At 45.4% G+C, this 22,978-nt stretch overlaps 4 pseudogenes; 1 reads left to right on the top strand and 3 right to left on the bottom strand.

Annotated features, from left to right (window-relative positions):
- Nucleotides 1-3,566: 3,566 nt before the first annotated feature.
- Nucleotides 3,567-3,733, bottom strand: LOC140286964 (U2 spliceosomal RNA; annotated as a pseudogene).
- Nucleotides 3,734-13,874: 10,141 nt separating this feature from the next.
- On the top strand, nucleotides 13,875-14,024 carry LOC140286973 (U2 spliceosomal RNA; annotated as a pseudogene).
- A 3,767-nt stretch (nucleotides 14,025-17,791) lies between these two features.
- Nucleotides 17,792-18,001, bottom strand: LOC140286969 (U2 spliceosomal RNA; annotated as a pseudogene).
- Nucleotides 18,002-20,518: 2,517 nt separating this feature from the next.
- On the bottom strand, nucleotides 20,519-20,726 carry LOC140286967 (U2 spliceosomal RNA; annotated as a pseudogene).
- Nucleotides 20,727-22,978: the final 2,252 nt, after the last annotated feature.

Here is a 22,978-nt window from a genome sequence, read left to right as displayed (position 1 = left end):
TTTTCTTACCCGCTTTTTACCAATTATGCTCGGACATTCACACCGTCTTACAGCGGAACACCTCCGCTCCCTCTTTTGATGGTGTATGTTCGGGCATTCGAACTTTTTCTTACCCACTTTTTACAAACTATGTTCGGACATTCAAACCTTCTTGTAGCAGAACACATCCATTTCTTCTTTTGATGATGTATGGTTGGATATTCGCACCTTTTCTTACCCATTTTTCAGGAATTATGGGTGGACATTCACACCTACTTGCAGTCGAACAGCTCTCCTCCCACTTTTGATTATGTTTGGTTGGATATTCGAACCTTTTCTTAACTGCTTTTTACAAACTTTGGTCGGACGTTCACACCTTCTTGCAGCCGAATACCTCCGCTTCCGCTTTTGATGGTATATATTCGGGCATTCGAACCTTTTCTTACCCGCTTTTTACCGGTCGGACATTCGCACCATCTTACAGCGAAACACCTCCGCTCCCTCTTTTGATGGTGTATGTTCGGGCATTCGCACCTTTTCTTACCCGCTTTTTACAAACTATGGTCGGACATTCATACCTTCTTGTAGCCGAAAACCTCCACTCCCTCTTTTGATCATCCATTGTCGGGCATTCGCACCTTTTCTTACCCGCTTTTTACAAACTATGCTCGGACATTCAAACCTTCTTGTAGCCAAACACATCCACTCCTGCTTTTGTTGATGTATGTTTGGGCATTCGAACCTACTTGTTGCCCGCTTTTCATTAATTATGGGTGGACATTCACACCTTGTCGCAGCCAAACACCTCCGCTCCCTGTTTTGATCATGTATGGTTGGACATTCGCACCTTTTCTCACCCGCTTTTTGCAAACTATGGTCGGCCATTCACAGCTTCCTCTCCACCATACTTGTATGGTGGGATATTCACACCCACTTGCATCCGAAGACCTCCGCCCCCACTTTTGTTGATATTTAGTCGGTCATTCACACCTTACCCGTTTTCTTGCAGCCAAACACCTCTGATCTCGCTTTTGATGATGTAAGATTGGGCAATAAGACCTTGCTTTTCCTGCTTTTCACCAACTATAGACGGACATTCACACCTTCTTGCAGCCGAACACTTCCGCTCCACCTTTTAGGTTTCTATCACACCTTTTTTTTCACCGCATTTTATAGATTATAGTTGAAAATTCTCAACCACTCATCCGAAGACCTCTCCTCCCGCTTTTGTTAATATATTTCAACTTTAGTCAGACACTCACACCTACTTGCAACCGAACACCACCTCTCTAGCTTTTGATGATGTATGGTCCGGCATTCTTACCGTTTCTAACACATTTTTCAGCAATTATGGTAGGACATTCACACCTTCTTGCAGCTGAACACCTCCTCTCCCACTTATGATCATGTGCGGATTGATTTTCGAAAATTTTCTTTCATGTTTTCTAGCAATTAATGATGGACATTTAGACCTTCTTGCAGCTGAACACCTCTTCTTCCGCTTTTGATCATACATTGTCAGGCATTCGCACCTTGTCTTACCCGCTTTTTACAAACTTTAGTCAAACATTCACACCTTTTTGCAGCCGAACACAGTTTTTTGCAGCCGAATTTGGGCATTCGAACCTTTTCATACCCACTTTTTACCAAATATGGTCGGACATTCACACCGTCTTACAGCGGAACACCTCCGCTCCCTCTTTTGATGGTGTATGTTCGGGCATTCGAACCTTTTCTTACCCGCTTTTTACAACCTATGCTCGGACATTCAAACCTTCTTGTAGCCGAACACATCCACTCCTGCTTTTGATGATGTATGGTTGGGCATTCGAACCTACTTGTTGCCCGCTTTTCATTAATTATGGGTGGACATTCACACCTTGTCGCAGCCAAACACCTCCGCTCCCTGTTTTGATCATGTATGGTTGGACATTCGCACCTTTTCTCACCCGCTTTTTGCAAACTATGGTCGGTCATTCACAGCTTCCTCTCCACCATACTTGTATGGTGGGATATTCACACCCACTTGCATCCGAAGATCTCCGCCCCCACTTTTGTTGATATTTAGTCGGTCATTCACACCTTACCCGTTTTCTTGCCGCCAAACACCTCTGATCTCACTTTTGATGATGTAAGATTGGGCATTCAGACCTTGCTTTTCCTGCTTTTCACCAACTATAGATGGACATTCACACCTTCTTGCAGCCGAACACTTCCGCTCCACCTTTTAGGTTTCTATCACACCTTTTTTTTCACCGCATTTTATAGATTATGGTCGGAAATTCTCAACCACTCATCCGAAGACCTCTCCTCCCGCTTTTGTTAATATATTTGAACTTTAGTCAGACATTCACACCTACTTGCAGCCGAACACCACCTCTCTAGCTTTTGATGATGTATGGTCCGGCATTCTTACCGTTTCTAACACATTTTTCAGCAATTATGGTAGGACATTCACACCTTCTTGCAGCTGAACACCTCCTCTCCCACTTATGATCATGTGCGGATTGATTTTCGAAAATTTTCTTTCATGTTTTCTAGCAATTAATGATGGACATTTAGACCTTCTTGCAGCTGAACACCTCCGCTCCCGCTTTTGATCATACATTGTCAGGCATTCGCACCTTGTCTTACCCGCTTTTTACAAACTTTAGTCAAACATTCACACCTTTTTGCAGCCGAACACAGTTTTTTGCAGCCGAATTTGGGCATTCGAACCTTTTCATACCCACTTTTTACCAAATATGGTCGGACATTCACACAGTCTTACAGCGGAACACCTCCGCTCCCTGTTTTGATGGTGTATGTTTGGGCATTCGAACCTTTTCTTACCCGCTTTTTACAAACTATGCTCAGACATACAAACCTTCTTGTAGCCGAACACATCCACTCCTGCTTTTGATGATGTATGGTTGGGCATTCGAACCTACTTGTTGCCCGCTTTTCATTAATTATGGGTGGACATTCACACCTTGTCGCAGCCAAACACCTCCGCTCCCTGTTTTGATCATGTATGGTTGGACATTCGCACCTTTTCTCACCCGCTTTTTGCAAACTATGGTCGGCCATTCACAGCTTCCTCTCCACCATACTTGTATGGTGGGATATTCACACCCACTTGCATCCGAAGACCTCCGCCCTCACTTTTGTTGATATTTAGTCGGTCATTCGCACCTTACCCGCTTTTGGCAAACTATCGCCTTCTTGCAGCCAAAAACCTCTGATCTCGCTTTTGATGATGTAAGGTTGGGCATTCAGACCTTGCTTCACCTGCTTTTCACCAAATATAGTCGGACATTCACACCTTCTTGCAGCCGAACACTTCCGCTCCACCTTTTAGTTTTCTCTGGGGCATTCACACCTTTTTTTTCAACGCATTTTATAAAAACACCACAGGAACACCGTATTGAGGCTTTGTTCTGACCGCTCATTCGGTTCGCGTTTCTTTCAAGCAATTCTCCTGGTTAGCCCGCACTCGGCTCGCTCCCAGAGCCGTGTTAAAGTCTACTTCGCATTCACTCTCTTTTCTCAGCAGACTAAAAGAAACTTCCATCCTGCACCACTGTTTGCTTTTTCACAAGAGCAGAGGAGAGCGCACCGTTCCCAGCGGCACTGCAGTACCGGGTCGATGCTTGGAGTGAACGGAGCAAGCTCCTTTTTCAAATCCTATTGATAAAAATCCATTTAATATGTAGTCCTTGCATAGACATATCACATACTACACTTGATCTTAGCCAAAAGGCCGAGAAGCGATATCTGTCCACTGGTTCACGTCCGAGGGCCCTTCCTGGCACAATGCGCACTTGTAGCGGTGTTCTTTTTATGGCCATAGTGTCACTTTGCACCTCCACCCACCCGCTGCACTGAGCACTCTTCAACCCTTTTAAATGGTATAACTTTACACTACCGCATGCTCCAGCGAGCACCATTCAAGCAACAACTTTGCACTCCAGCTTTGAACATCGGCACAGTCGCAACAAGTAAGGCGACTCTACTCAGAGAAGTCACTCTGCACAGTAACAAGATTTCTTTTGCACAGACAGAAAGGGCTTCATCCACAAAGGTAAAGCCTGCCAAAAATAGAAACAACTCATTAGTGCTGCTCAACGTTGTACTTTGCAGTAAAAGAAAGAGCAAATCTAAAGTTTCAGGAATCCGAGAATAAGCATACTTTCTTCTTTCTTCTTCACGATTTTGGATTTTGCTATAAAATGAATTCCTTCACTCAAACTAAATTAAAACTGCTAAACCGCTAATCTGTTAAATGCAAGGCAGATGTCAAATTCACCGAAATAGGATCTAAGGGTATTTGGCCAATCGAGCTGTAGCAGCTTCGGTAAAAGAGTATAAGTTGAAGAGTTTGTGAATAAAGGTGTGCGCACACATAGTGAGTTGTAGGAAAATAGGCAGGGAGCAATGCCGGCTGGGGTATATGTTCTTGTATGTTGTCTGACTGTTTGATTTGAATATGTTGTGTAAGTGTCCTGTTGAATGTTACATGTTTGGGCTTTGACACGCTTCACTGTGGTTGTTAACTGTGTGGTGTGTCCTGAAATGTTATATGTTTGGGCTGTGTGACATGCTTAATGCTTTTCAGTAGCAACCCACTTATTCATATATAGCAACTGACAACATAAGAAGTCCGGACATCTTTGATAGTAGTTGTAGAAGTATCCTTATTGATAATAGATAAACTAATTCATAGTGATAGAACAGTAGATGAACAGGTGCCTGCACATGTCTCATGAAAATAAAATGGGTGTATGATTGCTGACGGCAGAGCAATACTGCCAAACTTATGAGTTCTTGTGGCAAACTTGATTCAGTGTCTTGACGTGTATACGCTGTTTCGCTGACTTGTCACAAGAAACAAAGTGTGTTTGATAAGATCCGACCATTTTATTATGGGAGGATCAGTATGTATGGATTCTGATGTGACTGATAAACCCATTCGTATCTTAAGCATAATCAAATACGTGAGACAACGCCCTGGCACACAATCAAAAAAAAAAAAAGAGAGAGCGGTTTTGTGTCCCCACAGTCCATAATGTAGAAAAGAGAGAAAAAAGCCTTTCTGATTTGGTGTGTGTGCTCACAGTGCAGAGTGTAGAGAAAAGAGAGAAAAGAAAGCCGTTTTGGTGTCACGGGAGTTGTGACTTAAACACACACATTTCTGAATTGAGAAAGGAAATTATTTTAGAGGAAGCACTAGAGTTTAGATCCCACATTTGTTGATAGGCATTCATTTAATTTTTCTTTTAATCAGTTTTAAAGTGAATACTAACTGAGAAATGAAAAAGGTGAAGAGTTTAGAAGCTTGGTTCAAGAGCAAAACTTGGTTTATGATCAGCTGAGTCTCTAAACAGAACAGCAAAGGGCTTCATCGAACATTTAAAAAAGATTCAGATTGTTAGAATATCCAGAATTTATAGAAATGGTGGTGATTACTCTTATTTTCTAGAATGGAAATAACTGCACCATGTCTGTTTTATGAATTTAAGGGGCTAAAAAGTTTTGTTCTCGTTTTTCTATGATTAACCGAATGTATGTGAGAGTCCAAACAGACAGAAGGGTTACGGCCGAGCGCTGGACCTTCCAAAAAAGATGAGACAGGCTGGACCCGTGCCATACTAGTTAAGACCTGCCTGTGGATAACAGGTTCTTTAAACTCTCACAAACTCACACACGTTCGCACACATACACCCATACACACACACATTCTTGAACTTGCTGCAAGATTAAACCTTTGCATTAACTGACTCCAGCAACTCTGAGTCTCATTGAGAGACTTTTCTCAACAATTGGGTCCTCAAACCAGATCTCAACGTTTTTTCCGCTGTCCAGGGTCGGAGCTGAAACCGTGCACGGGGGAGTCCAGTACTCCTAATGAAAGACCCCCTGCTGAATTGCGGTAATTAGGGGCCAGTGTCCACTGAAAGGGGGAAAAAGGGACGAGATCGTACTTTTGAATCAATGGCCAGAAGCCATTGGCAGTGCAGGCATCAACAATAATGGTGTTATTTCACCCATTAACACTTAAGGTACCTCATGCAGTGGCTGTGATATGGTTACTTAACAAAATATCTTTACCAGACATCTCTCCTACATAACAGTTCTTCTTTCACAGCCACACCTTGTTGTCGAGAGATGTGCTACACTTAATCCATCCACACTGCTACCTACCCCACAGATGGAAAGCCTCATGATTGCATGTCAGAAATAACCATCAGTGTTTTACCCAGGCCAGACTTAACTGATATACGTTATGAAAATGCAGAAATAACTATATTTATTCAACAGGTCAAGCAAAAAACCCTGATGGCACAAATGCTACAGGATTTACAGTAGTAACAAAAACTGAAGTTTTCTTAAAACAACCACTACCAAAAAATTACTCTGTTCAAGCGGTCGAATTGGTAGCTTTAACTGAAGCTTGTAAATTAAATAACAAAAAGGTTGTTAACGTTTACACTGACAGTCAGTATGCTAAGTGTGACCAAATTTCATCTGCAGAGGCAAAAGTTTGCAAAGCATGGAGATCTGTGAGGGAGTCTTCTGCCTGCAAAGAGAGGGAAGCGAAAACAGGAAAAGATTTAGCTGCTTGCTTAGCTGCAGCATCAGCTCTGGCATTGCCACAAGCAACAGGATCGTCTGAGTTAGTGTGAGCCGCACACTTACAGACCGAGATTGCTGTAGGCAAAAGGATCGCATCAAGAAGATCAGAAACCTGCTTGGAGTTCAGAATAGTTTTACCATCTGATTTAAGGAAATGCCTGTGTTTCCACAGCGCACCAAAGTCATGAACAACACCAAAAGCATATCTGGAATCTGTGTAAATAGTGACTTACCAGCTGCCAACTTACAAGCTTCAGTAAGTGCAATAAGCTCAGTAGTTTGAGCAGAGAAATGTTTAGGAAGAGAACCAGACAACAAAGTGTCATGTGAAGAACATACTGCAAACCAAACACAGTTAGTACCTGTGGCTGGATCACGCAAAGCTGATCCATCTACAAAAAGAATCATGTCAGAGTTTGGAAGAGGAGTCTCTAAAAGATCAGGTCGGGGTGTACAAACTTGTTCCAAAACAGCTTCACAGTCATGAGGCTCCCCATCCTCAGGAGTTGGAAGCAAAGTAGCAGGATTCAGAACAGTACAACGTTTAACAGTGACATTTGGCATATCACAGAGGTGTATCTGAGCCAACGAGCAGTTGAAAGATGTGAAGTTTTCTGCTCGAGAAGAATAATGGCAACAGCATGAGGAACCAAAACAGTCAAATTAGCGTAGCCCACAATATCTTGGGAGGCCAGGACAGCTTTCTCTGCAGCTGCAACAGCACGAAGACAACCAGGCAGGCCTGCAGCCACAGAGTCCAGTTTTGCTGAGAAATGAGCCACTGGCCTTTGCCTGCCCCATGTTCCTGCATAAGAACAGATGTCATACAACCATGCTTCTCATCAACTGCCTGTATGAAAGGTTTATGAGGATCTGGAATGCCAAGTGTTGGTGCTGTTTGAAGAGCCAGCTTAAGCTGACTAAAGGCTGATTCAGCCTCAGGAGTCCATGGAACACGATCAGCTGACTGGAGGCCTTTACCATGGATAAGAGCACCTAAGAGAGCTTCGAGAAAAGAGTAGTTAGGAATAAAGTTCCTGCAGTAAGATGTTATACCTAAGAATGACATAAGCTGTTTTTTAGTAACCGGTTTAGGAATGATCTGAACTGCAGCAACACGTTTAGGAGAAAGTGAGCGCCCATCCTTAGAAATCACATGACCCAAAAAGGTGACTTCGTCCTGTACAAACTGTAAATTAGAAAGGCTGGCTTTATGGCCATAAGAAGGAAGATGTTTCAACAGATTCACTGTCTTTTTCACACTGTTGTTTAGATGGACTACATAAAAGGATGTCATCCACATACTGCAAAAGAGCGGAGCCTGTGGTTGATTGAAGTTAATCCAGACTAGCTTTGAGGGCAGCATTGTAAATAGTGGGACTTTCACAGTACCCCTGGCATAACCGGGTAAAAGTCCAAGATCTCCCTTCAAACTAAAAAGCAAACCAAAATGGGCTATCAGGGTGCACTGGCGACAAGTCAACCACTGAGAAAAACTGTGCATCTGATGTAATTTGAGACAAAATAGTGTGTGGGTTGGGCACAGTAGGAGCATGTGGCTGAACTGCAGCATTCACCGCTTGGAGGTCCTGTACAAAACGCCATTCATCTGGCTGGCCAGCATCTTTAATCTTTTTAACAGGAAACAATGGAGTAAGCACAGGTGAATTTTCAAAAGGAACAATAACGCCTGTTTTCTGAAAAGATTGAAAAACAGGTTTAATCCCTTTAATTGCTTCAGGCTTAAAAGGGTATTGTTTTTTACATGGACAAAAGTCTGATTTAGGGGTGACAATTACTGGTTCACAGCCTTTTATCAACCCCACATCATATTTGCTCTTAGCCCAAAGATCATTGGGCACTTCAGCCAACATGGGTATCGAAGACAAATCTGTTTCAGATAAAAAACATGCTTCAAAATGTGATTCTGTGGTAGGAATTAAGTCCACAGTTCTTTGAGAATGCATTGTACTCAAAAATGTTTTTTTGTACGCTGACAATCGTTCAGAAAACATCAAATTTGGATCAGCAGGTGAAACGGTCCACTCCATTTCTCTCTGACATGTAGCAACAAACTCTCCCACACCTTGTCACTGCCAGTGTGTACGTTTGGCCAAGGAAATGTGAGGGCGAGTACCACAAACATTAAAAAAATCGAAGTGCTCTGGAGTGAGCGACACAGCCAATAAAGTAGGCGCACATATTTTTTCACTTCTTCTCATAGTCATTGTCAGGCCCCAAAGAAATGTGTGATGTGCAGTGCAAATCAGTAGGTTGCATGAAATCAGAAAGGGGTGAAACTAACGCTTTTGCTTCTTCCACTAGTTGTTGTGAAAAAGGAGAGCTGGGAAGTTTCCACTCATAAGCATATGTAAGTGCCGATGAATCAAACTGCACTGCTGTGAAAACTTTGTCAGACTGTAACATAACCTTAACACCCTCTGGTGTAGAAGTTAAAATAATGCCTAATTTACACATGAGATCACAGCCCATCAGGTTAATGGGACACAACTCTGATAACAAAAATGAGTGTTTGAAGGAGAGCTCATCGGGAGTGACAACACGCAATGGGCATTGTCATTTTCTCCTTCATAACCTGGCCTGATGCAGACATAGAGTAAACGTGGTTTCCACTTAACTTTGGAGGACAATCAAACTCCCCTGACGTCACTACTGATGAACATAATTTCCTATATTCTGAGAGAAATATCTTTGCTCTAGGACGGAAATAGCATGCAAAACTTTACTACGTGAATCACAGTCGGCAAGCGTTTCTTCACTACACAGAGCAGGAAAAATGTGTGAGTGTGTTTGTGCTATCACCCATTAGTGGAGGCTCCGCTGCCGCGTGACGTCCAGAACCTGCCTCCCACCCTCAGTCAGCCTTTTGCCCAATTTCATCACTTTTCAGCTGTGGACAGTCCTTCTTCCAGTGTCCAGTCTGGCCACAGTAAAAACAAATATTCGGATCATAGCTCTGGCGTGGCCCATTTCGACCTCCTCTCCCACACGTCCACGTCTTCGACTTCGGCCTCGTCCTCTGTTTACACACACTGCGTAATACATGGTCATGGCTGCCAAATGCAGCTCCTTTTCACACTTGTCCCTTTTGGTTGTCTTACGCGTCTCAACTTGGTTATGAGCATGGCGAGCATATCGGCGAACGTCAGCCAAACGAGGACCCTCACACCATCCCACGTAAATGTTCTTTACTTCAGTGGCGACATCTGGCATGAGGCCTTTAATTATTGCATCGCAAACTGTGGCCTTCTCTCAGCCAAACACCTCTGATCTCGCTTTTCATGATGTAAGTTCCTGCGTATGCTGCCGCTTACCTGGATCACGTCATCATCCATAGCAACAGCTGGGCGGAGCATGTTCAGCAGATGGCGGCAGTGCTGGAGTCACGGGGCTCACGGCCAACCCAAAGAAGTGTGCAGTTGGATGGAGGGAGGTACGGTATCTGGGGTACCACTTGGGCGGCGGACAGGTGCGTCCACAGGTAGACAAGACAGCAGCGATTGCAGCCTGCCCAAAACCTAAGACCAAGAAAGAGGTGAGGCGGTTTTTGGGGCTGGCCGGATATTACCGGCGATTTATTCCCAACTTCGCGGAGCTGACCAGCCCTTTGACCAACCTTACCCGAAAAGGTGCCTCTGATCCGGTCCGGTGGACGAAGCAGTGCCAGGTGTCACTTGAGAGGGTAAAGCAGACCCTCTGTGGGGAGCCTCTTCTCCACACACCTAACTCCTCTCTCCCATTTGTCCTGCAGACTGATGCATCGGGAAGGGGGTTGGGGGCTGTTCTGTCCCAGCAGGTGCGGGGCGTTGACCACCCAGTGCTTTACATCAGCCAGAAACTATCCGAGAGGGAGACCAGATACAACACGGTGGAGAGGGAGTGCCTGGCCATCCGGTGCGTGGTCGGCGCTCTGCGGTATTACTTGCTGGGGCGCCCATTCACCCTTTGCTCGGACCTTGCTCCCCTCCAGTGGCTCCACCGAATGAAAAATGTCAATGCACGGATCACCTGCTGGTATCTGGCACTACAGCCTTTTAAATTCAAAGTGGTCCATAGGCCGGGGGCACAGATGGCTGTGGCCGACTTCCTTTACAGCTCGCATGGCGAGGTGTGTGTGTGTGTGTGTGGGGGGGGGGGGGGGGGGGGGGGGGGGGTTAGGCCGGACCGCAAGGTCAGGCGGTGGAGGTATGTGGAGGGGGCGTGGTGCATCAGCTGCAGGAGAGAGCTGTGGAGAGAGCTCTGGGGAGCAGGACTAGGTGAGTGATTAGTACACCGGCAGTCACTTGTCTAATCACTCTCCTCTTTAAAAAACTCAGAGCTGTAAGGAGGATTGAAGTGGAGTCGGCAGCACGAACCGGGAGGGAAGGCCTGCGAACGACTCCACATTCATGAAAAAGGGTTAAATAAACTATACGTTGAACCGTCCTCTGTCTCTGAGTCTCTCTGAAAGAACCCGCAGTGGCAACAGGCCGCCTCAATGTGGAATTATTAAAGACAGTAAAGGACGATCTCTCTCGTTGGAAGTCCTTACCTATATCACTTATCGGGAGAGTTACAACCATTAAAATGATGATACTACCAAAAGTTAACTATCTGTTCTCAATGATCCCCATAAAACCACCTGCTACTTGGTTTAAGTCACTAGATTCATGCATCTCTAAATTTCTGTGGAAAAACAAACCACCACGTATTAGTTTAAAAACCCTACAGAAGACCAAGGACAGGGTGGATTAGATTTACCTAATTTTCAGCACTATTCCTTAGCCAATAGGTTACAGTATATATCAAAATGGTTTAAACCTAGCCCAATAGATGAACATGGATAAGTATAGAACAAGCATTGTGTGATAATCTGGAAATCTCTGACCTGCCACTTATTAGTCAAATAGTGAAAAATCACAAATGTTTCAAAAGCATTAACATCAGCACCTCTCTGACAGCCTGGTGGGAATTTCTTAAAATAACAAAGTCTTCACTTGTCCCGTGTAAGCTTACACCCATCTGGAACAATCCTGACATCCTGCAAAACAAAAAAATGCTAAACTTTACTCTGTGGAAGATCAAAGGAATCAAACATCTGGAACATATAATCCAAAATGGACATTTTATTTCATTTGATGAGCTCATATCACAACATGAGATAGGCAGCAATAAATTCCTAGAATATCAACAACTTAAGTCTATAATAACAAAGAAATATATCCTCCACCAACCAGACTTACAACTCCCGATTAGGGTAGCAGAATTTCTAAGCATCTGCACCCCAAAACTACTATCAAAAATATATAAATTATTGTCTAAGATAGATGACACAATGTCTCTACCGTCCTCAAAATGGGAGGCAGATTTATCCATCAGTTCTAGTCATAGCTTCTGGCCACAAATATGTTTGAACACCTTCAGAATGACTCGAAATCCTAATTTACAGCTCATACAATACAAAATTCTTCATAGAACACACTATACCGGACAAAGGATGTTCAGGATGGGTCTAACACACTCAAACATCTGCTCACATTGCACAGATAACACACCTGATGATTATGCACACGCTTTGTGGTTTTGTGCGCCTGTCCAGAAGTTCTGGCTTGAAGTCTGTGCGGACCTATCAACATGGCTAAAGTGTAGCATTCCTGCATGCCCCACACTGTGCATACTGGGTGACTTAGACAACATCAACGTGGAATTTAGCTTAGCACACATGATCCTCACAGTGTTATGTATAGCAAAGAAAACTATTCTCATGAACTGGAAAGCGAAGAACAATCTGTGTATTAACCAGTTTAGAAATTTTCTTTTAGATTATATTAGCATGGAAACAATGTCTGCTTCCTCAAAACATCAATTGGCTGAATTTAATTCTCTCTGGTCCCCTCTGATTAGCTTGATCACATAGTGTTGGTGGTGGGTTGATGTCCCGTCGCTCTGGGCGGTTGGGTGTGTGCTGGGGGGGGGCTGTGTGGCTTCGGGCGTCTGGTGGTCTCTCGGGTCGTGGGGACCGGGTTGGTCATTGCTGGGGGGGACTGTGTGTCGGGCTTGGAGGGCAGTTTTGGGGGCTTGCGGGTGGGGCTGTCTTGCGGTGTGGGGCGGGGTCCCTTAGGGGCCTTGGGGTGGTGGCTGCTGGCTCTGTACCGGGTGACGGGGCCGCTCTGGCGTGGGTGGTGGAGCTGGGCCTGGACCTGGTGGCTTGCCGCTGCCTTGTGCCCGGGGCGGGGCCCTGCCTGTGCCTGGGGGGTCTGGGTTGCCCTGGACATGCCACAGTATGCGTGGGTTGGTGCAGGTCCTGGTGCCGGCCTTGTTGCTCTGGGAACTCCAAGGTGTCCGCAGGTGGTTGTTTTTTTTAGGGTGTTGGGGCGTGCGGTGAGGAGGAGGGGGTCTGTATGGGGGTGTGCTTTTCCCCTGTTGGGGGGGGCCTGGGGGGGCCTGGGTGATGGTGGGTCTCAGGCCCGGGCTGCTGCGACTGGTGTAACCGGGTGATTTGTTTGTTTGTTTGTTTGATTTTTGTTGTTGTTTGTTTGTTTTTGTAGAGGTCCTCTGGGGTGGGGTTGGGTTGAGTGGGGTGGGGCGGGATGGGTTCCTTCTGGGGGTACAGTAGCTCCCGGAATATGGTGACTGCAGGCCCCGAGCCTGGTGGACATCAGGCCCTCCTGCCCTGTGTTGGGTCCCAGGTAGCGGGGATGCCTATTGCAGCCAGTCTCTGGCTGCCCTCTCCGGGGTGGGAGGGACCAGGAGGATGAATTAATTATTCTGCTAGTTTATATATTGTAAACATAAACAATAAACAATTATAAAACTTCCCTTGGCAAAGCAAATCTGTTTGGCATAAAGGTATTCAGACTACAATTCTGCTGCCATAATGCACAATTCCGGATTTTGATATAAAATGAATTCCTTCACTCAAACCAAGTTAAAACTGCATTTTCCTTCATATTTATCCATGTCTAAATAGCTTTGAACAAAAAAGAACGTTGTACTTTGCAGGATAGGAAACAACAACACTAAACCTTTAGGAATCCGAGAATAAGCTTATTTTTACGAGTTCTACACAATTTCGGATTTTGATATAAAATGAATTCCTTCACTCAAACTAAGTTAAAACTTCTTTGTCCTTCATATTTATCCATGTCCAAATAGCTTTAAACAAAAAAGAACGTTGTACTTTGCAGGATAGGAGAGAACAACACTAAACCTTTTCAGGAATCCGAGAATAAGCGTCGTTTCACGAGTTCTACACAATTCCGGATTTTGATATAAAATTAATTCCTTCACTCAAACCAAGTTGTGATATGTCTATGCAAGGACCACATATTAAATGGATTTGTATCAATAGGAGTTGAAAAAGGAGCTTGCTCCGTTCACTCCAAGCATCGACCCGGTACTGCAGTGCCGCTGGGAACGGTGCGCTCTCCTCTGCTCTTGTGAAAAAGCAAACAGCGGTGCAGGATGGAAGTTTCAGGGACCCCAAGATGAAACTTTCTTTTAGTCTGCTGAGAAAAGAGAGTGAATGCGAAGTACACTTTAACACGGCTCTGGGAGCGAGCCGAGTGCGGGCTAACCAGGAGAATTGCTTGAAAGAAATGCGACACCGAATGAGCGGTCAGAACAAAGCCTCAATACGGTGTTCCTGTGGTGTTTTTATAAAATGCAGTGAAAATAAAGGTGTGAATGCCCCAGAGAAAACTAAAAGGTGGAGCGGAAGTGTTCGGCTGCAAGAAGGTGTGAATGTCCGACTATATTTGGTGAAAAGCAGGTGAAGCAAGGTCTGAATGCCCAACCTTACATCATCAAAAGCGAGATCAGAGGTTTTTGGCTGCAAGAAGGCCATAGTTTGCCAAAAGCGGGTAAGGTGCGAATGACCGACTAAATATCAAGTAAAAGTGAAGTAAAATATAAATAAAAGTGGGGGCGGAGGTCTTCGGATGCAAGTGGGTGTGAATATCCCACCATACAAGTATGGTGGAGAGGAAGCTGTGAATGGCCGACCATAGTTTGCAAAAAGCGGGTGAGAAAAGGTGCGAATGTCCAACCATACATGATCAAAACAGGGAGCGGAGGTGTTTGGCTGCGACAAGGTGTGAATGTCCACCCATAATTAATGAAAAGCGGGCAACAAGTAGGTTCGAATGCCATACCATACATCATCAAAAGCAGGAGTGGATGTGTTCGGCTACAAGAAGCTGTGAATGTCCAGCCATAATTACTCAAAAACGGGTAAGAAAAGGTAGTATTGCCAGACCATAAATTATCAAAACAGGGAGCGGAGGTGTTCCGCTGTAAGAAGGTGTGAATGTCCGACCATAATTGGTAAAAAGCGGGTAAGAAAAGGTTAAAATACCCGACTGTACACAATCAATAGCGGGAGCGGAGTTGTTTGGCTACTAAAAGGTGTGAAAGTCCGACCATGGTTTGTAAAAAGCGGGTAAGAAAAGGTGCGAATGCCGGACAATGTATGATCAAAAGAGGGAACGGAGGTTTTCGGCTGCAAGAAGGTCTAAATGTCCAACCATAATTTGTAAAAACCGGGGAAGAAAAGGCTCGGAAGCCCGACTATACACCATCAAAAGCGGGAGCGGAGGTGTTCAGCTGCAAGAAGGTCTGAATGTCCATCAATAATTGCTAGAAAACATGAAAAAAAATGTTCGAATATCCAACCGCACATGATCATAAGTGGGAGAGGAGGTGTTCAGCTTCAAGAAGGTGTGAATGTCCACCCATAATTCCTCAAAAATGGGTAAAAAAAAAGGTGCGAATGCCCAACCATACATCATCAAAAGCAGGACTGGATGTGTTCGGTTACAAGAAGGTTTGAATGTCCGAGCATAGTTTGTAAAAAAATTTCCAGTTCACTCCATTAAATGCTTTTTCTGCATCTAGAGAGTCGATTGTGGTTTCCAAGTTGTTGATGGTAGAATAGTCTATGAGATTAATGATCCGGTTTGTGAACGAACTGTTGTGCCTACTGCTCTTCAGCCTGTCAAATGAAACGTAGAATTTAAAACGTGACAAATGAACGAAGACCCAAGGAGTTGAGTCGTAAACTAATCAATACTGTTTCCTGTGCGAGGACCTGTCAGTCGAGGAGTTGAGTCATGAACGAATCAATACTGTTTCCTGTCCTGCTGACTGAGCTTATGAAGCTGCCGCCTGCCATGTGGTGAGGAAGGGTACTGCATGAAAATGAACGAATCACTCACTGAGACAACTCGTTACTCCCGAGTCATATAAAAAATTTGTTCATGTCGAACGAATCGCTCACGAACGACACATCACTATCTATTTGACGAGTTATGCATGAATTCGGATTTTGCAATAAAATTAATTCCTTCTCTCAAACCAAGTTCAAACTGCTTTGTCCTTCATATTTATCTACTTCTAATCTAGTTTCAACAATAAACAACCCCACATCATATTTGCTCTTCGCCCAAAGATCATTGGGCACTTCAGCCAACATGGGTATCGAAGACAAATCTTTTTCAGATTAAAAACATGCTTCAAAATGTGATTCTGTGGTAGGAATTAATTCCACAGTTCTTTGACAATGCATTGTACTCAAAAATATTTTTTTGTATGCTGACAATCGTTCAGAAAACATCAAATTTGGATCAGCAGGTGAAACGGTCAAATCCGTTTCTTTCTGACATGTAGCAACAAACTCTCCCACACCTTGTCAATGCCAGTGTGTAGGTTTGGCCAAGGAAATGTGAGGGCGAGTACCACAAACATTAAAAAAATCGAATTGCTCTGGAGTGAGCGACACAGCCAATAAAGTAGGCGCACATATTTTTTCACTTCTTCTCATAGTCATTGTCAGGCCCCAAAGAAATGTGTGATGTGCAGTGCAAATCAGCAGGTTGCATGAAATCAGAAAGGGGTGAAACTAACGCTTTTGCTTCTTCCACTAGTTGTTGTGAAAAAGGAGAGCTGGGAAGTTTCCACTCATAAGCATATGTAAGTACAGATGAATCAAACTGCACTGCTGTGAAAACTTTGTCAGGCTGTAACATAACGTTAATACCCTCTGGTGTAGAAGTTAAAATAATGCCTAATTTACACATGAGATCACAGCCCATTAGGTTAATGGGACACAACTCTGATAACAAAAATGAGTGTTTGAAGGAGAGCCCATCGGGAGTGACACACGCAATGGGCGATGTCATTTTCTCCTTCACAACCTGGCCTGATGCAGACATAGAGTAAACGTGGTTTCCACTTAACTTTGGAGGACAATCAAACTCCCCTGACGTCACTACTGATGAACATAAGTTCCTATATTCTGAGAGAAATATCTTTGCTCTAGGACGGAAATAGCATGCAAAACTTTACTACGTGAATCACAGTCGGCAAGCGTTTCTTCACTACACAGAGCAGGAAAAATGTGTGAGTGTGTTTGTGCTATCACCCATTAGTGGAGGCTCCGCTACCGCGTGACGTCCAGAACCTGCCTCCCACCCTCAGTCAGCCTTTGGCCAAATTTCATCACTTTTCAGCTGTGGACAGTCCTTCTTCCAGTGTCCAGTCTGGCCACAGTAAAAACAAATATTCGGATCATAGCTCTGGCGTGGCCCATTTCGACCTCCTCTCTCACACGTCCACGTCTTCAACTTCGGCCTCGTGCTCTGTTTACACCAACTGCGTAATACATGGTCATGGCTGCCAAATGCAGCTCCTTTTCACACTTGTCCCTTTTGGTTGTCTTACGCGTCTCAACTTGGTTCTGAGCATGGCGAGCATATCGGCGAACGTCAGCCAAACGAGGACCCTCATACCATCCCACGTAAATGTTCTTTACTTCAGTGGCGACATCTGGCATGAGGCCTTTAATTATTGCATCGCAAACTGTGGCCTTCTCTCAGCGAAACACCTCTGATCTCGCTTTTCATGATGTAAGGTTGGGCATGCAGACCTTGCTTCACCTGCTTTTCACTAAATATAGTCGGACATTCACACCTTCTTGCAGCCGAACACTTCCGCTCCACCTTTTAGTGTTCTATCACACCTTTTTTTTCACCGCATTTTATAGATAATGGTTGGAAATTCTAAACCACTTCTCCTGGTTAGCCCGCACTCGGCTCGCTCCCAGAGCCGTGTTAAAGTCTGCTTCGCATTCACTCTCTTTTCTCAGCAGATTAAAGAAACTTCCATCCTGCACCGCTGTTTGCTTTTTCACAAGAGCAGAGGAGAGCGCACCGTTCCCAGCGGCACTGCAGTACCGGGTCGATGCTTGGAGTGAACGGAGCAAGCTCCTTTTTCAACTCCTATTGATAAAAATCCATTTAATATGTAGTCCTTGCATAGACATATCACATATTAAACTGATAAGTACAGATTTTTTTTTTTTTTTTTTTTTTTTTTTTTTTTTTTTTATTACAAAACTTCCAAGAAACATTTAGAACAACATGACAAAACAGTCAAAGTAATGCTTTACATGTCCGACACAAAAACCATACAAACATAAGAAACAACCACAAAGAAACACTACCCGCTCATGAAAATAAAGTCTTCCATCGCTCTCTTGCAGCGTGATACCCGTACTTTTCCTCCTCCATTCTTCTCATGCATCCAATCTCTGCCCTCACCCTTGCCACCACCCTTCCCACCTGCCAGTCCACATTGTTTTTAATCAACGCCGTCCTTGCATCCCACAGCGCCACCTTTCCCATAGACAGAACCAACCATAACAGAAAACCCTCCCTACCTTTCCCCCTTAAACCCAAGCCCAGCATTATCATGTCATACTTTAAAGACCCCAATCTTGGAAAAAAAAGAACCAACTCAACCCACACTTTTGTTGCAAACCCACATTCCCAAAACACATGCTCAATTGTCTCATCAGCCCCACACCCCTCCCTTGGGCACAAACTCCCCCGTGTCAACCCGTGTCTATTTAAAACTTCCCTGACTGGCAACCTCCTGTGTAAGGCGAGCCAATTTATATCCCTCGCCCTGTTTGTGAGACCTTTCTGCTGTGTGAAAACCCACCCTTGTTGCCCCACCCCATACACCCCCACCAGCCCCCTTTTTTCCACCAGAGCCCTGTACAGGCGCCGGTGACTGAAGCACAGGTCCCCCTCCTGACACTCTGGGTGCTTTTTCCCCCAGCATACCACCTGCCTATAATACGGGGGTAAGACATCCCCCTTTGGCCTTCTATTGTCCCAGGACACCAATCTCCTGAAGGGGAATGACAACCAAAACAGCAAAAGTGCCTGAAAATGATGGCCACTTGTCTGTTGCACAGACCTGCACAAAAAGGAAAAGAAAACCACATCCAACTTAAGTGGGATGTCCGGCACACCCCTCCCTCCCATCCGAACTTCCTGGTACATCCACTCCCTTCTCACATATTCATACCCCCCCCATACAAAGGAAAAAACATCTCTCATGAAACTTCTCCTATATTGAGGAGGTAAAGGAAAAACATACGCTAGGTATACCAAAAATGGCAAAATATCAGCCTTCAAAACCAGCACTCTACCACTTAAGGAAAGTTGCCGGGATTTCCACAGCCCCATCCGCGAACGGGCTGCAGCCAGACGCCTTCCCCAATTTAATGCTGCACTCCCTTCTCCCTGAAACTCTACCCCCAGGACTCTCACTGGGCCCTGGCACTGGGGCAGACCAGCTAGGCCTCCCACCCTACCAGCCCATGGTCCAAAAAACTTAATGGTGGACTTCCCTAAGTTCACCTTGGCCCCCGACACTATTGAAAAACTCTCCACCACTTTCAACAGCCGTGTGACCGACCTCTCTGTTGTCAAAAAAAAGGTCATGTCATCCGCATACTGCATCACTGTCAACTTGTCCGGACCTGCTCCAGGAAGGTGCAGACCCACCACACCCGGGTCCCCCCGCACCACCGAACCCAGCGGCTCCATGTAAGCCACAAAGAGCAGCGGGGAGAGTGGGCATCCCTGCCTCACCCCAGTTCTCTGTGCCACCACTGTACCCAAGTGCCCGTTCACCATAACTCTGCTCCCCACCCCCTTGTACATGATCTCCAACCACTCTATAAAACGGGGCCCAAATCCCATCCTCTCCAAAACTGCAAAAAGAAACCTGTGGTTCACCCTGTCAAACGCTTTCTCCATATCTAACCCCACCAAACTCATATTGATCCCCCGCTCCTCCACCCAATGAATACAGTCCCTCACCAATCCCAGATTCCACTGTATTAGCCTTCCCTCCACCCCACACGTCTGATCCTCATGGATTACATGAGGTAGAGCCTTCCGAAGACGACCAACTAGGACTCGAGCCACAATTTTGTAGTCCACACAGAGCAACGTGATCGGCCTATAGCTTTCCATTCGCTCCCTGTTTTGATCATGTATGGTTGGACATTCGCACCTTTTCTCACCCGCTTTTTGCAAACTATGGTCGGCCATTCACAGCTTCCTCTCCACCATACTTGTATGGTGGGATATTCACACCCACTTGCATCCGAAGACCTCCGCCCCCACTTTTGTTGATATTTAGCCGATCATTCGCACCTTACCCGCTTTTGGCAAACTATGGCCTTCTTGCAGCCAAAAACCTCTGATCTCGCTTTTGATGATGTAAGGTTGGGCATTCAGACCTTGCTTCACCTGCTTTTCACCAAATATAGTCGGACATTCACACCTTCTTGCAGCCGAACACTTCCGCTCCACCTTTTAGTTTTCTATGGGGCATTCACACCTTTTTTTACACCGCATTTTATAAAAACACCACAGGAACACCGTATTGAGGCTTTGTTCTGACCGCTCATTCGGTGTCGCGTTTCTTTCAAGCAATTCTCCTGGTTAGCCCGCACTCGGCTCGCTCCCAGAGCCGTGTTAAAGTCTGCTTCGCATTCACTCTCTTTTCTCAGCAGATTAAAGAAACTTCCATCCTGCACCGCTGTTTGCTTTTTCACAAGAGCAGAGGAGAGCGCACCGTTCCCAGCGGCACTGCAGTACCGGGTCGATGCTTGGAGTGAACGGAGCAAGCTCCTTTTTCAACTCCTATTGATAAAAATCCATTTAATATGTAGTCCTTGCATAGACATATCACATATTAAACTGATAAGTACAGATTTTTTTTTTTTTTTTTTTTTTTTTTTTTTTTTTTATTACAAAACTTCCAAGAAACATTTAGAACAACATGACAAAACAGTCAAAGTAATGCTTTACATGTCCGACACAAAAACCATACAAACATAAGAAACAACCACAAAGAAACACTACCCGCTCATGAAAATAAAGTCTTCCATCGCTCTCTTGCAGCGTGATACCCGTACTTTTCCTCCTCCATTCTTCTCATGCATCCAATCTCTGCCCTCACCCTTGCCACCACCCTTCCCACCTGCCAGTCCACATTGTTTTTAATCAACGCCGTCCTTGCATCCCACAGCGCCACCTTTCCCATAGACAGAACCAACCATAACAGAAAACCCTCCCTACCTTTCCCCCTTAAACCCAAGCCCAGCATTATCATGTCATACTTTAAAGACCCCAATCTTGGAAAAAAAAGAACCAACTCAACCCACACTTATGTTGCAAACCCACATTCCCAAAACACATGCTCAATTGTCTCATCAGCCCCACACCCCTCCCTTGGGCACAAACTCCCCCGTGTCAACCCGTGTCTATTTAAAACTTCCCTGACTGGCAACCTCCTGTGTAAGGCGAGCCAATTTATATCCCTCGCCCTGTTTGTGAGACCTTTCTGCTGTGTGAAAACCCACCCTTGTTGCCCCACCCCATACACCCCCACCAGCCCCCTTTTTTCCACCAGAGCCCTGTACAGGCGCCGGTGACTGAAGCACAGGTCCCCCTCCTGACACTCTGGGTGCTTTTTCCCCCAGCATACCACCTGCCTATAATACGGGGGTAAGACATCCCCCTTTGGCCTTCTATTGTCCCAGGACACCAATCTCCTGAAGGGGAATGACAACCAAAACAGCAAAAGTGCCTGAAAATGATGGCCACTTGTCTGTTGCACAGACCTGCACAAAAAGGAAAAGAAAACCACATCCAACTTAAGTGGGATGTCCGGCACACCCCTCCCTCCCATCCGAACTTCCTGGTACATCCACTCCCTTCTCACATATTCATACCCCCCCCATACAAAGGAAAAAACATCTCTCATGAAACTTCTCCTATATTGAGGAGGTAAAGGAAAAACATACGCTAGGTATACCAAAAATGGCAAAATATCAGCCTTCAAAACCAGCACTCTACCACTTAAGGAAAGTTGCCGGGATTTCCACAGCCCCATCCGCGAACGGGCTGCAGCCAGACGCCTTCCCCAATTTAATGCTGCACTCCCTTCTCCCTGAAACTCTACCCCCAGGACTCTCACTGGGCCCTGGCACTGGGGCAGACCAGCTAGGCCTCCCACCCTACCAGCCCATGGTCCAAAAAACTTAATGGTGGACTTCCCTAAGTTCACCTTGGCCCCCGACACTATTGAAAAACTCTCCACCACTTTCAACAGCCGTGTGACCGACCTCTCTGTTGTCAAAAAAAAGGTCATGTCATCCGCATACTGCATCACTGTCAACTTGTCCGGACCTGCTCCAGGAAGGTGCAGACCCACCACACCCGGGTCCCCCCGCACCACCGAACCCAGCGGCTCCATGTAAGCCACAAAGAGCAGCGGGGAGAGTGGGCATCCCTGCCTCACCCCAGTTCTCTGTGCCACCACTGTACCCAAGTGCCCGTTCACCATAACTCTGCTCCCCACCCCCTTGTACATGATCTCCAACCACTCTATAAAACGGGGCCCAAATCCCATCCTCTCCAAAACTGCAAAAAGAAACCTGTGGTTCACCCTGTCAAACGCTTTCTCCATATCTAACCCCACCAAACTCATATTGATCCCCCGCTCCTCCACCCAATGAATACAGTCCCTCACCAATCCCAGATTCCACTGTATTAGCCTTCCCTCCACCCCACACGTCTGATCCTCATGGATTACATGAGGTAGAGCCTTCCGAAGACGACCAACTAGGACTCGAGCCACAATTTTGTAGTCCACACAGAGCAACGTGATCGGCCTATAGCTTTCCATTCGCTCCCTGTTTTGATCATGTATGGTTGGACATTCGCACCTTTTCTCACCCGCTTTTTGCAAACTATGGTCGGCCATTCACAGCTTCCTCTCCACCATACTTGTATGGTGGGATATTCACACCCACTTGCATCCGAAGACCTCCGCCCCCACTTTTGTTGATATTTAGCCGATCATTCGCACCTTACCCGCTTTTGGCAAACTATGGCCTTCTTGCAGCCAAAAACCTCTGATCTCGCTTTTGATGATGTAAGGTTGGGCATTCAGACCTTGCTTCACCTGCTTTTCACCAAATATAGTCGGACATTCACACCTTCTTGCAGCCGAACAC

The sequence above is a fragment of the Leuresthes tenuis genome, unplaced genomic scaffold, assembly GCF_036924035.1.
Source record: "Leuresthes tenuis unplaced genomic scaffold, fLeuTen1.0.hap1 SCAF_102, whole genome shotgun sequence".
Lineage (NCBI taxonomy): Eukaryota > Metazoa > Chordata > Actinopteri > Atheriniformes > Atherinopsidae > Leuresthes > Leuresthes tenuis.
Note: the sequence above shows the minus strand (reverse complement) of the source record. Positions and strands in the feature narration are given on the sequence as shown.